Genomic DNA, 15004 nt, shown 5'->3' with positions numbered 1-15004 from the left:
GTGGAGACCGCGCCACTGCACTCCAGCCTGGGCAACAGAGCGAGACTCCGTCTCAAAAAAAAAAAAAAAAAAAAAAATCTGTACCCTGCAAGAAAATACAAAGGCAATGAAAACTATTCAACTAAGATAAAGCTAAAATATGCTGAGTTCTTAAATTTAAAATAATCCTTAAATGCTCTAATTGGTAAATGATTGGAGAATCTTACAGAAACATGAAATTATTATTATTATTATCACTATTTTGAGACTGAGTCTCATTCTTGTTGCCCAGGCTGGAGTGCAATGGCGCGATCTCAGTTCACTGCAACACCCACCTCCCTGGTTCAAGCGATTTTCCTGCCTCAGCCTCCTGAGTAGCTGGGATTACAGGTGCCCCCCACCACACCTGGCTAATTTTTCTGTGAGAAACATGAAATTATTTAGGGATACCTACACAATTGCTTCTTTATAGAATTCACCACTCCTGAGTTTTAACTTTCCCAAGTACCGGTCTTCCAAAGGAATTTTAAAAACAAACTAAAGAAGCACACTAGCAGTAAATAAACATGTAATTTTTGCATTATCTTATGTGGCTTCAGATTTTATCTACCCATTAAGAAGAAAAATAAATACTAACTGACTTCTTGTCATGAATCCAGTGGCAAAGCAGGCACATTATTTTGCATAATATTATGTTTACTTTTATTACATTTCTCTTGGCAATAGAAAATATTCTTGTAAAAGAGGATGACCACGAAGACCATTTGAAGTACATGATATATAAAATGTCTTTCCAGCCGGGCGCGGTGGCTCATGCCTGTAATCCCAGCACTTTGGGAGGCCAAGGCGGGCGGATCACGAGGTCAGGAGATCGAGACCATCCTGGCTGACACGGTGAAACCCCGTCTCTACTAAAAATACAAAAAATTAGCCGGGCGAGGTGGCGGGTGCCTGTAGTCCCAGCTACGCAGGAGGCTGAGGCAGGAGAATGGCGTGAACCCCAGGGGGCAGAGCCTGCAGTGAGCCGAGATTGTGCCACTGCACTCCAGCCTGGGTGAAACAGCGAGACTCTGTCTCAAAAGAAAAAAAAAAAAGTCTTTCCACACTTATACCATTAAATAGGATTAACAAAAAAAAAGTGGTGTTCTTCTTCATTATCTCATAGTTATCCTAGGAGAAAACTACCACTCTGCTCTTGGAAATGAAAATAAATTATGATAGTTGCTGAGACTAAATCTCCAGTTTTTATATCAGAATTGTGAACTACCCAGAAAACAGTTTAGCCTTAGATAAGAAAAATTATAGAAGCTTATAGAATTAAACAAATTCCTAAAATAGAAATATAAATTTAAGTTAACCACAAAAAATACATTTTATTTCTCTACGATGACTCAAAAGGGGTATTTACATGTGTAAAAAATGTACCTTTGTAATTGAAAAGATTATGTGAATTCATTTGCTTCACTGATGCAGGTACAGGATACACTTAATACCAAATAATTATTTTAGATATGTATTTTAATGTCATATCGACAATTTATTTTCCGGAATCTGGTAAAACTATTCGACTGCCCTCTGATAATTATTTCATAGTACATTTACACTATTTGAATAATTGAAAGATATCAATTTACATATAACTGACCTAAATTGTCCAATGAAGTATTATTTTTATGAATTTTGCTAATCACACTGATGAGACTATTTGATGGGATTAATTATTTGATCTCAGATATACTTAAAAATGAAGGAGATTCTCTGGGAGAAAACTTTCCTACATTTTTATATTATTTCTCTCCCATTGTCATAAGTAGGCTATTGGTTCTATGCATGCTCCATAAGTGGATGTACTGCTGTATATGAATGTGTTATGGCTGGGGTGAACAGAATTTAGAAGTAAGCTAAACTTGCCAGGCCAAGTCCAAGGATCTAGGTGGAATAAATAAAGTCCTGAGGACAAAGGATACAGTTAAAAGTCAGTGTGTGAATTGTGAAACATTCCTGGGAAGATGAATCTTGAGTTTTGGCTCTAAAGATCAGTGTGGTTATTTTCATTCACTGACCAAAGATAGTCTAGGCAAAAAGGTAACGTGTGGAATAGAAGGGAAGACATTCAAGAAGTTCAATACAAATTAGTCAATATAAAATTGATGACAGAGAATCCATGCATAAATTAGATTTTAAAATGCCTAAAGGAAGAGACACAATCAGCATTAGGAAAATATTTTCTTAGAAAGCAAAGCCCATGACCACTAGGCTTGAGTGAGAGGAAAAAAATATTATACAGAAGTGGGGAAATTCCTGGAAGAATTTTAGAATATTAAAAAAATGTTTGGCTGGGCGCCGTTGCTCACATCTGTAATCTCAGCACTTTGGGAGGCCGAGGCAGGTGGATCACAAGGTCAGGAGATTGAAACCATCCTGGCTAACATGATGAAATCCTATCTCTACTAAAAATACAAAAAATTAGCCAGGCGTGGTGGTGGGCACCTGTAGTCCCAGCTACTCGGGAGGCTGAGGCAAGAGAATGGCGTGAACCCAGGAGGCAGAGCTGGCAGTGAGCCGAGATCACGCCACTGCCCTCCAGCCTGGGCGACAGAACGAGACTCCGTCTCAAAAAAAAAAAAAAAAAAAAAAAAAAAGGTTATCAGAGAGAATACAGTGAGAGGAAACTGGCATGCCAACCAAGATTCTGGCACAGGCATACAGAAGTAAAAATTTGGGTGCAATATTTAAGTTGGGGATTGAACCTCAAGAAAACAGACAGAAAAAAACCCTGTCCAATCATAATTTGGGAGCCAGTCTAAATGACAAAGGTGAAGGTAAAATATAGATAATCAGGCTAAAACTCCTTAAAAACCCCTCCTGCTTATGTTAAGATTATTACTGAAGACAACAGTGAGTATGTAAAAATTTGGGAATATCCACAAATATTGGGAAAAGAAGAGCTAACCAGTGTTGGTAATTTAGCAGAAACTATAGCTAGGTCTTTAGAACCAAATCTACATTGTTACTTGTAACATGGAAACTTCATTTATTTATGCACTATGCATTTAGTTCTATGAATGATCAACGCTTTCACAGAGCAGTGGGTGAGTCAGAAGCAAACCAACAAACAATGGTATATGATCAAGGCTTTATTTCATTCGAAGGATGAGTGCAGGTAGGAGGCCTAACCACAGGTGGGAATGTTTCTCTGAGAAGGTAATGTTCCTGCTGCTGGAAAAGAGGTATTTGGTAAGGAAGGGAGTTAGATAAGACAGGTAAAGGGGACAGCCACAGTAAAAAATGTGTGAAAATATTGCAAAATCACAAAGCTGTAATACAGTGTGAGATAAGAAAATTTATTTTAATTTAGGAGTTTGAAGTCTAATCCTCCCTCCATTTTACCCAAGATCATCTACAACAAAAATAAACAACTGACTTGGTGTCTTAGAGCAGTCACTTTTCTACTGTCTGGATTTCCTTAGTGATAAAACGGGTATAACATCTATCATATTTATCTAGTGGAATGTCAATATCTAAAGGAATGTAAGGTTCAGGAGACAGATAGATAGATATGCTGTATTAGTCCATTCTCACACTACTATAAAGAAATACCCAAGACTAGATAATTTGTAAAGGAAGAAGGTTTAATTTACTCACAGCTCTGCATGGCTTGAGAGGCCTCAGGAAACTTACAATCATGGTGGAAGGAGAGGAAAAGCAAAAGCACATCTTACATGGTGGCAGGTGAGAGATAAGAGAGTGTGAGGGTGCAGGAAAAACTGTCACTTATAAGACCATCAGATCTCATGAGAATTCTCTCACTATCCCGAGAACAGCATGGGAAAAACCACCCCTATAATCCAATTACTTCCCCAGTTCCACATGTGGGTATTACAGGTCCCTCTTTTGACATGTGGAGATTACAATTTGAAATGATATTTAGGTGGGAACACAGAGCCAAACTATATATCATATATATGATACATATGACATACATATATATGGCATATATGTCAAATATAAAACCCCAAGCCATTTTTATAAGGCTGCTTGGTATCTAGTATATAGGCACATATAGAATTCTTCATGCTATCCCCCACAAAGACAGTGGGTGGATGGGAATCTAAGGTAACCTATTTCCAGCCATGTCCAAGATGGAGTAATAAATGTCCTGGAACGAGCCAGGTGGCAGCTATTTCTGACCATTAAAGACTTGGAATACGTATCTGCTTATCTGTTTTGTGGTCTTTATTCCAAGTCCAACTATCTTGTTAAGGTCTAGGTTAATTATTGCTTGAGCCAAAATAAGCTGGCAAAGCAAAAAATCCAGCTGAAGAAATCCAAACAAGCTATTGTTGACATAGCTAACATCATGTCTGCCTTGAAATTTTTATAGGGCTTAACTACTTTCCAAGCACTTTCGCCTACAATAATTCACTTATCCTTGCATTCATCCTATAAAGTGAGAAAAATAGATGTCACTGTCCCATTTTAAAGGCGAACACAGCAGACTCTGTATTAAGTGACTTGTCCAAGGTCAAGTTACGAGGAAGGCTAGAACTTAATTATTGTTTAAGTAAAAATGCAGTGTTTTTTCTTATTGTGACCTACATTCTATCTAAAGGCCACCTAAATCATGAAAGAAGGAATGTACCCGTTTAAAATGCCACATTCCTTTGTAAGTTCACTTAAACTTCTACATTCCTCCATTGGAGAAGTAATTCATTTCAAAATATTTAAAGTGGTTAAAAATAGCTTTTTTGTCAAAAACCACTTAGTGTTTACTAACAAATGGTTATTAATGTGTGTAACGGTTATAAAAGTGTGGCTGGATGCTCACTTTTAAAAGAGAGGGGTATTTTATGTTTGTATATGCTTAACCAACTAGTCTAGTACATGATATAGGCAGACAGAAAGATTTGGATCCCAGCCAATAATTGGCACTGAATTATAAAACCCTAAGAGAACAAGAGTGAAAATTTCATATAAATCTGTCTGTTTTGAATCAAATTGGATAAGAACTCATATCCTAGTTGACATATTTATAAACATATTTTCTAAAATAAATTAAGTATCTTGAGAAGGAGGCATGCTGTATAACAGCCTGAAAACCTTTATCTGGCTCTTTCTGTCTCATTGATATTATCCATGTTCTTAAGCAGATAAAGTCATTCTGGCTTCTGGAATATCCCTACAGGAATAAAAGGGGATATCTCAAGATGTTAAGATTTTGGTGGATTGTACATGAGTAGATAACTCGTATTTTCAGATCGTTCTTAGAAGAGCCCGCAGGCAAATAACTCATCAAATCGTACAAAGATATTTAAGTCAGGTTCACATAGGATGAACTGTACAGACTTGTCGAGTTCCTGGCTGAGTTTTCACGTGTCCTTCATTAAGTACATGGATCAGCCTGAAGGGAAGTCAGGTTCTGCTTGTGCAATCTAGTGTGTTTATTCCTTTCTGTTTGACAAGGAGGTTGTTTGTTGTCTAACTCTGCCTGTTCGCACAAGTGAAGGACAGATATAATCTCAAACTCATATACCTAGCAGAAAAAGAAAATAAAATTGAAATCTACATATGTAGACTTTGATTTCCTACCTTGTTTTTTTTTTTTTTCAGATAACTCCCAGATGTTCTCTCATTTAACAGAAATTGTAAAGGCAATTATAAATATGTCTATTCATTAAGAGCATCAACATATTTAATGATATTGGTGCATTCACCAGTCATATTGTGCTTTTCTTCAGTTTTCCAGATATTTTGAAATATTATAAAATTAATAATGTACATTAAAGAAACTTAGAAATACAGGTAGGAAAATAAATCACCCCAGTCTAATCACTCACCTGGTCATGCTGACATTTTAGAACCTTTTCAGACTTTTTTCCTATGTAAATATATCACCATTTTCATCATACTGTAGATAACCTTAACATATTTTTTAATCTTATATGCATTTCTTCCATATATTAATTTGTTTCCTCACTCTTTCATTTATTGCACTCAGAAATGTATATTAGGCATATAACACAGATTACTACTCTGCTAGATGTTGGAGATTAAACAAGGAAAAATATAGTTCTCATGTTCATGGAGAACATGCCCAGGGAAAATAAAGACTTGTGCATTAGAACTTTCCAAACAGTTTGATAAGTGCTGGAATAAAAAACTATATTATAAAAGCACCTAGGCAGAGTTCAAGGTTTTCCTGGCAGGGGAAAAGCATGTGTAAAGGACTAGAGACAAGAGAGGGCATGACTTTAGAAAACTGAAAATAAATTCAATATAACTGGATCATAAAGTTTAAGTTGAGGGGATACAGGCAACAGAAATGACTAGAAATGTAGCTGTGCAGATCACTCCTATATTCATTTAGCAAATATTTACTGAGCATCTACCTAGTGCCAGGCACCTGGGATAGATTGATGAACAGAGTACAAGCACAATTTCTATCCTCACAGATCTTGCAGAAAAATGCAAATGACGGAAACCTTCAGTGACGGGCCAGACTTAGCCAGATAATTGAGGAATAAGGAATAAAGAGTCAGAAGGAGAAAGAAATGTTGAGAGGCTTCTAAACCATATTGGAGTTAGGTTCAATCGTGAGAGTTTTAGGGTTTTAAGTAAAGAAATTAAATATTCAATTTCTCATTAGAGAAAGATTTGTGATGAAGAGATTGGATCAGAGGAGCAAGACTACAGGCTTGTGAGTGACAAAGTGGTTGCATTGGTCCAGATGAAGAAAACGGACACTCAGCTAGGGCTGTGCATTGGGTTGGACAGATTTAAGAGATACCTAGAATAAAGATTCAATAGTACTTGTAACTAACAGAATAGAGACAGAAAGAAAAAAATTATGAGTAATACTCACCCTAAATGAAGATAATGGCTATTTTCGTTCCCAGATGGCCAAATAGGAACAGCTCCAGTCTATAGCTCCCAGCATGAGCAACACAGAAGACGGGTGATTTCTGCATTTCGAACTGAAGTACTGGGTTCATTGGACTGGTTGGACAGTGGGTGCAGCCCACGGAGTGTGAGCTGAGGCAGGGCAGGGCATCGCCTCACCCGGGATGCACAGGGAGTCGGGGAATGCCCTTTCCTACCCAAGGGAAGCCGTGACAGACAGTACCTGGAAAATTGGGACACTCCTGCCCTGATACTGCGCTTTTCCAACAGTCTTAGCAAACGGCAAACCAGGAGATTATATCCTGTGCCTGGCTTGGCAGGTCCCACGCCCAGGGAGCCTTGCTCACTGGTAGCACAGCAGTCTGAAATCTAACTGTGAGGCGGCAGTGGGGCTGAGGGAGGGGTGTCTGCCATTGCTGAGGCTTGAGTAGGTAAACAAAGTGGCTGGGAAGGTCAAACTGGGTGGAGTCCACCGCAGCTAAATGAGGCCTGCCTGCCTCTGTAGACTCTATCTCTGAGGGCAGGGCATAGCTGAACAAAAGGCAGCAGAAACTTTTGCAGACTTAAATGTCCCTGTGTGACAGTGTTGAAGAGACCAGTGGTTCTCCCAGCACAGAGTTTGAGAACTGAGAAAGGACAGAATGCCTCCTCAAGTGGGTCCCTGACCCACGAGTAGCTTAACTGGGAAACACCTCCCAGTAGGGGCTGACTGACACCTCATACAGCCAGGTGCCCCTCTGAGACAAAGCTTCCAGGGCAAGGATCAGGCAGCAACATTTGCTGTTCTGCAGTATTTGCTGTTCTGCAGCCTCCACTGGTGATACCCAGGCAAACAGGGTCTGGAGTGGACCTCCAGCAAACTCCAACAGACATGCAGCTGAGGGTCCTGACTGTTAGAAGGAAAACTAACAAACAGAAAGGAATAGCATCAACATCAACAAAAAGGACATCCACACCAAAACCCCATCTGTAGGTCACCAACATCAAAGACCAAAGGTAGATAAAACCATAAAGATGGGGAGAAACCAGAATAGAAAAGCTGAAAATTCTAAAAACCAGAACCCCTCTTATCCTCCAGAGGATCGCAGCTCCTCCTCAGCAAAGGAACAAAGCTGGATGGAGAATGACTTTCACAAGTTGACAGAAGTAGGCTTCAGAAGACCGGTAATAACAAACTTCTCCAAGCTAAAGGAGGATGTTCAAACCCATTGCAAGGAAGCTAAAAACCTTGAAAGAAGATTAGAAGAATAGCTAACTGGAGTAAACAGCATACAGAAGACCTTAAATGACCAGACAGAACTGAAAAACATGGCACGAGAACTATGTGATGCAAGCACAAGCTTCAATAGCCGATTCAATCAAGTGGAAGAAGGGGTTTCAGTATCTGAAGATCAAATTAACGAAATGAAGTAAGAAGAGAAGTTTAGAGAAAAAAGAGTAAAAACAAACGAACAAAGCCTCCAAGAAATATGGTACTATGTGAAAAGACCAAATCTACGTTTGATTGGTGTAACTGAAAGTGACGGGGAGAATGGAACCAAGTTGGAAAAACACTCTTCAGTGTATTATCCAGGAGAACTTCCCCAACCTAGCAAGGCATGCCAACATTCAAATTCAGGAAATACAGAGAATGCCACAAAGATACTCCTCGAGAAGAGCAACCCCAAGACACAAAATCGTCATATTCACCAAGGTTGAAATGATGGAAAAAATGTTAAGGGCAGCCAGAGAGAAAGGTCAGTTACTTACAAAGGGAAGCCCATCAGACTAACAGCAGATCTCTTGGCAGAAACCCTAGAAGCCAGAAGAGAGTGGGGGGCCAATATTCGACATTCTTTAAAAAAAGAATTTTCCACCCAGAATTTCATATCCAGCCAAACTAAGCTTCATAAGTGAAGAAGAAATAAAATCCTTTATAGACAAGCAAATGCTGAGAGATTTTGTCATCACCAGACCTGCCTTACAAGAGCTCCTGAAGGAAGCACTAAACATGGAAAGGAACAACCGGTACCAGCCACTGCAAAAACATGCCAAATTGTAAAGACCATCAATGCTAGGAAGAAACTGCATCAACTAATGAGCAAAATAACCAGCTAACATCATAATGATAGGATCAAATTCACACATAACAATATTAACCTTAAATGTAAATGGGCTAAATGCCCCAATTAAAAGACACAGACTGGTAAATTGCATAAAGAATCAAGATCCATCAGTGTGCTGTATTCAGGAGACCCATCTCACGTGCAGAGACACACATAGGCTCAAAATAAAGGGATGTAGGAAGACCTACCAAGAAAATGGAAAATAAAAAAAAGCAGGGGTTGCAATCCTAGTCTCTGATAAAACAGACTTTAAACCAACAAAGATCAAAAGAGACAAAGAAGGCCATTACATAATGGTAAAGGGATCAATTCAACAAGAAGAGCTAACTACCCTAAATACATATGCACCCAATACAGGAGCACCCAGATTCATACAGCAAGTTCTTAGAGACCTACAAGGAGACTTAGACTCCTACACAATAATAACGGGAGACTTTAACACCCCACTGTCAACACTAGACAGATCAACAAGACAGAAAATTAACAAGGATATGCAGCACTTGAACTCAGCTCTGCACCAAGCAGATCTAATAGACATCTACAGAACTCTCCACCCCAAATCAACAGATTATACATTCTTCTCAGCACCGCATCGCACTTATTCCAAAACTGACCACATAGTTGGAGGTAAAGCACTCCTCAGCAATTGCAAAAGAACAGAAATCATAACAAACTGTCTGTCAAACCACAGTGCAATCAAACTAGAATTCAAGATTAAGAAACTCACTCAAAACCACACAACTACATAGAAACTGAATAACCTGCTCATGAATGACTACTGGGTACATAACGAAATGAAGGCAGAAAGAAAGATGTTCTTTGAAACAAATGAGAACAAACACACAACATACCAGAATATCTGGGACACATTTAAAGCAGAGTGTAGAGGGAAATTTATAGCACTAAATGCATGCCCACAAGAGAAAGCAGGAAAGATCAAAAATTGACACTCTAACATCCAATTAAAAGAACTAGAGAAGCAAGAGCAAACACATTCAAAAGCTCGCAGAAGGCAAGAAATAACTACGATCAGAGCAGAACTGAAGGAGATAGAGACACAAAAAAACCTTCAAAAAATCAATGAAGCCAGGAGCTGGTTTTTGGAAAAGATCAACAAAATTGATAGACCGCTAGCAAGACTCATAAAGAAGAAAAGAGAGAAGAATCAAATAGATGCAATAAAAAATGATAAAGGGGATATCACCACTGATCCCTCAGAAATACAAACTACCATCAGAAAATACTATGAACACCTCTATACAAATAAACTAGAAAATCTAAAAGAAATGGATAAATTCCTGGACACACATACCCTCCCAAGACTAAATAAGGAAGACATTGAATCCCTGAATTGACCAATAACAGGCTCTGAAATTGAGGCAATCATTAAGAGCCTACCAACCAAAAAAAGTCCAGGACCAAACAGATTCACAGCCGAATTCTACCAGAGGTACAAAGAGGAGCTGGTACCATTCCTTCTGAAACTATTCCAATCAACGGAAAAAGAGGGAATCCTCCCTAACTCATTTTATGAGGCCAGCATCATCCTGATAGCAAAGCGTGACAGAGACACAACAAAAAAAGAGAATTTTAGACCAATATCCCTGATGAACATCGATGCAAAAATCCTCAATAAAATACTGGCAAACCGAATCCAGCAGCACATCAAAAAACTTATCCACCATGACCAAGTGGGCTTCATTCCTGGGATGCAAGGCTGGTTCAACATACGCAAATCAATAAACATAACCCAGCATATAAACAGAATCAAAGACAAAAACCACATGATTATCTCAATAGATGCAGAAAAGGCCTTTGACAAAATTCAACAGCCCTTCATAAAAACTCTCAATAAATTAGGTATTGATGGGACGTATCTCAAAATAATAAGAGCTATTTATGACAAACCCACAGCCAATATCATACTGAATGGGCAAAAACTGGAAGTATTCCCTTTGAAAACTGGCACAAGACAGGGATGCCCTCTCTCACCACTCCTATTCAACATAGTGTTAGAAGTTCTAGCCAAGGCAATCAGGCAGGAGAAAGAAATAAAGGGTATTCAATTAGGAAAAGAGGAAGTCAAATTGTCCCTGTTTGCAGATGATGTGATAGTATATTTAGAAAACCCCATTGTCTCAGCCCAAAATCTCCTTAAGCTGATAAGCAACTTCAGCAAAGTCTCAGGATACAAAATCAATGTGCAAAAGTCACAAGCATTCTTATACACCAATAACAGACAAACAGAGAGCCAAATCATGAGTGAACTCTCATTCACAATTGCTTCAAAGAGAATAAAATACCTAGGAATCCAGCTTACAAGGGATGTGAAGCACTTCTTCAAGGAGAACTACAAACCACTGCTCAATGAAATAAAAGAGGACACAAACAAATGGAAGAGCACTCCATGCTCATGGATAGGAAGAATCAATATCGTGAAAATGGCCATACTGCCAAAGGTAATTTATAGATTCGATGCCATCCCCATCAAGCTACCAATGACTTTCTTCACAGAATTGGAAAAAACTACTTTAAAGTTCATATAGAACCAGAAAAGGGCCCGCATTGCCAAGACAATCCTAAGCCAAAAGAACAAAGTTGGAGGCATCACGTTACCTGACTTCAAACTATACTAGAAGGCTATAGTAACCAAAACAGCATGGTACTGGTACCAAAACAGAGATATAGACCAATGGAACAGAACAGAGCCTTCAGAAATACCACCACACATCTACAACCATCTGATCTTTGACAAAAACAAGAAATGGGGAAAGGATTCCCTATTGTATGAATGGTGCTGGGAAAACTGGCTAGCCATATGTAGAAAGCTGAAACTGGATCCCTTCCTTACACCTTATACAAAAATTAATTCAAGATAGATTAAAGACTTAAATGTTAGACCTAAAACCATAAAAACCCTAGAAGAAAACCTAGGCAATACCATTCAGGACATAGGCATGGGCAAGGACTTCATGTCTAAAACACCAAAAGCAATGGCAACAAAAGCCAAAATTGACAAATGGGATCTAATTAAACTAAAGAGCTTCTGCACAGCAAAAGAAACTACCATCAGAGTGAACAGGCAACCTACAGAATGGGAGAAAATTTTTGCAACCTACTCATCTGACAAAGGGCTAATATCCAGAATCTACAATGAACTCAAATTTACGAGAAAAAAACAAACAACCCCATCAAAAAGTGGGCAAAGGATATGAACAGATACTTCTCAAAAGAAGACATTTATGCAGCCAACAGACACATGAAAAAATGCTCATCATCACTGGCCATCAGAGAAATGCAAATCAAAACCACAATGAGATACCATCTCACGCCAGTTACAATGGCGAGCATTAAAAATTCAGGAAACAACAGGTGCTGGAGAGGATGTGGAGAAATAGGAACACTTTTACACTGTTGGTGGGACTGTAAACTAGTTCAACCATTGTGGAAGACAGTGTGGCGATTCCTCAGGGATCTAGAACTAGAAATACCATTTGACCCAGCCATCCTATTACTGGGTATATATCCAAAGGATTATAAATCATGCTGCTATAAAGACACATGCATACATATGTTTATTGTGGCACTATTCACAATAGCAAAGACTTGGAACCAACCCAAATGTCCATCAATGATAGACTGGATTAAGAAAATGTGGCACATATACACCATGGAATACTATACAGCCATAAAAAAGGATGAGTTCACATCCTTTGTAGGGACATGGCTGACGCTGGAAACCACCATTCTCAGCAAACTATCGCAAGGACAAAAAACCAAACACCACATGTTCTCACTCATAGGTGGGAATTGAACAATGAGAACACTGGGACACAGGAAGGGGAACATCACACACCAGGGCCTGTCATGGGGTGGGGCAAGGGGGAAGGGATAGCATTAGGAGATATACCTAATGCAAATGAGGAGTTAATGGGTGCAGCACACCAACACGGGGCATGTATACATATGTAACAAACCTGCACATTGTGCACATGCACCCTAGAACTTAAAGTATAATTAAAAAAAAAAAAGAGAAAAGAAAATGTGGCATATATACACCATGGAATAGTATGCAGCCATAAAAAACAATGAGTTCACGTCCTTTGTAGAGACACGGATGAAGCTGGAAACCATCATTCTGAGCAAACTGTCGCAAGGACAGAAAACCAAACACCGCGTGTTCTCACTCATAGGTGGGAATTGAACAATGAGAACACTTGGACACAGGGTGGGGAACATCACACACTGGGGCCTGTCATGGGGTGGGGGAGGGGAGAGGGATAGCATTAGGAGAAATACTTAATGTAAATGACGAGTTAATGGGTGCAGCACACCAACATGGCACATGTATACATATGTAACAAACCTGCACGTTGTGCACATGTACCCTAGAACTTAAAGTATAATTTAAAAAAAAAAAAAAGATAATGACTTGGGCAAATGCCTGGGTCATTCTAGAAGAGAAAACAAAAGTGATAAACTGGTTTGGGGAGGAGGAAGATTAATTCAATTGAGGGCATGTTATTTTTGAAATGTGTTTTGAGACATTCAAATGAAGTTGCCCAGTGTTATGCTATAATTATTAAAAACAGGAATAATATGGGTAAGCCCAATACTGAATTCCATTGCATTTCTGAAAAAAAAAAAAAAAAAAAAAAAAAAAAGAGCTGTGCTTTATCCTTTAACACAGTGAAGCAGATTTTGGCTAAGTAAGTTGATATTCTTTACATACTATTATTTGATTTGCTAAAGAGCAGGAGCCCTCTTTAGAGAGAGGCATATCCAGGGCCCTAAATAGGGCCCAACTAGGCTTCATATGGATGCCACTTTAGCTCATATGGATGGGTGAGGTGCTCCTCTCCAATCTGTATCTGGATTGCAGGGTATTCGAGTATGGCTTGAGCAGCACTAGTCACCTTTCCCCATTCTCCCCACTCCACCCCACTAGAGCCTATGGAAAGAAAGGAGCTGTGGATTAATCTTTCCTTGCTCTGCTTGGTTCCCAAGTCTGTACATGTCTGTACAATCCACGGGCCTCCAAGTATTATATTGACCTTTCAGTCTTATTTTTTATACTGCTCACAGAGCCACAGTGACATATGTGCATATGAGGATCTGCAACCCAAGAGTGAGAAATATTATAATGTCATATCCCTCTAGTTTTGACGTATCAGTATGATTCATAATTTTTATTTCAAAAAATATGAATAGTAAGAACATTTCAAATCTGATCACTTTACCTACTTCAAAATATCTACTGAACTCAAAACGTGATTATCTGAAAATCTAACTTGTAAAAATTTTTAAGTGTTTTGCTTCATAAACTATTTACTTACAAGATGGCTAATGTGAACTCATGGACATCGACAGTAGAAGGATGGTTACCAGAAGCTAACTAAGTAAGGGTAGTGGAGGGTACGTGGAGAGGTGGAGATGGTTAATGGGTACAAAAAATGTTAGAAAAAAATGAATAAGACCTACTATTTGATAGCACAACAGGGCGACTATAGTCAATAATAATTGTACATTTAAAAATAACTAAATGAGTGTAATTAGATTGTTTGTAACACAAAAGATAAATGCTTGAGAGGATGGATACCCCTTTCTCCATGGTGTACTTATTTCACGTTGCATGCCTGTATCAAAACATCTCACGTACTCCATAAATATATACACCTACTATGTACCCACAAAAATTAAAAATAAAAATAAAACAAACAAGATGGCTTATGTTAAAATGAATATTTTTAAATGCACCTAACATTTTAACAAAAATAAATGACACACACTCTTGGTATTTATATACTTGATTCTAGTTACACTGTTTGGCAGCAATATGTACCGTTCAGACTTAAATATGCCAGATTAATAGGTAGAATGTCAATAATCATTTCCATTTTATTTTATGAGAAAATATAGTAGCACTTTTTCAGAGGCAAATGAAATGCTTCCTTTATGAGTAAAACAACTCAAAGACTATAGATTCTTTGAAATGTAGTAAAGGCTCAAAATTAATTCAT

This window comes from Nomascus leucogenys, chromosome 11 (assembly GCF_006542625.1).
Source record: "Nomascus leucogenys isolate Asia chromosome 11, Asia_NLE_v1, whole genome shotgun sequence".
Taxonomy (NCBI): Eukaryota; Metazoa; Chordata; class Mammalia; order Primates; family Hylobatidae; genus Nomascus; species Nomascus leucogenys.
This window is presented reverse-complemented; position numbering follows the sequence as displayed.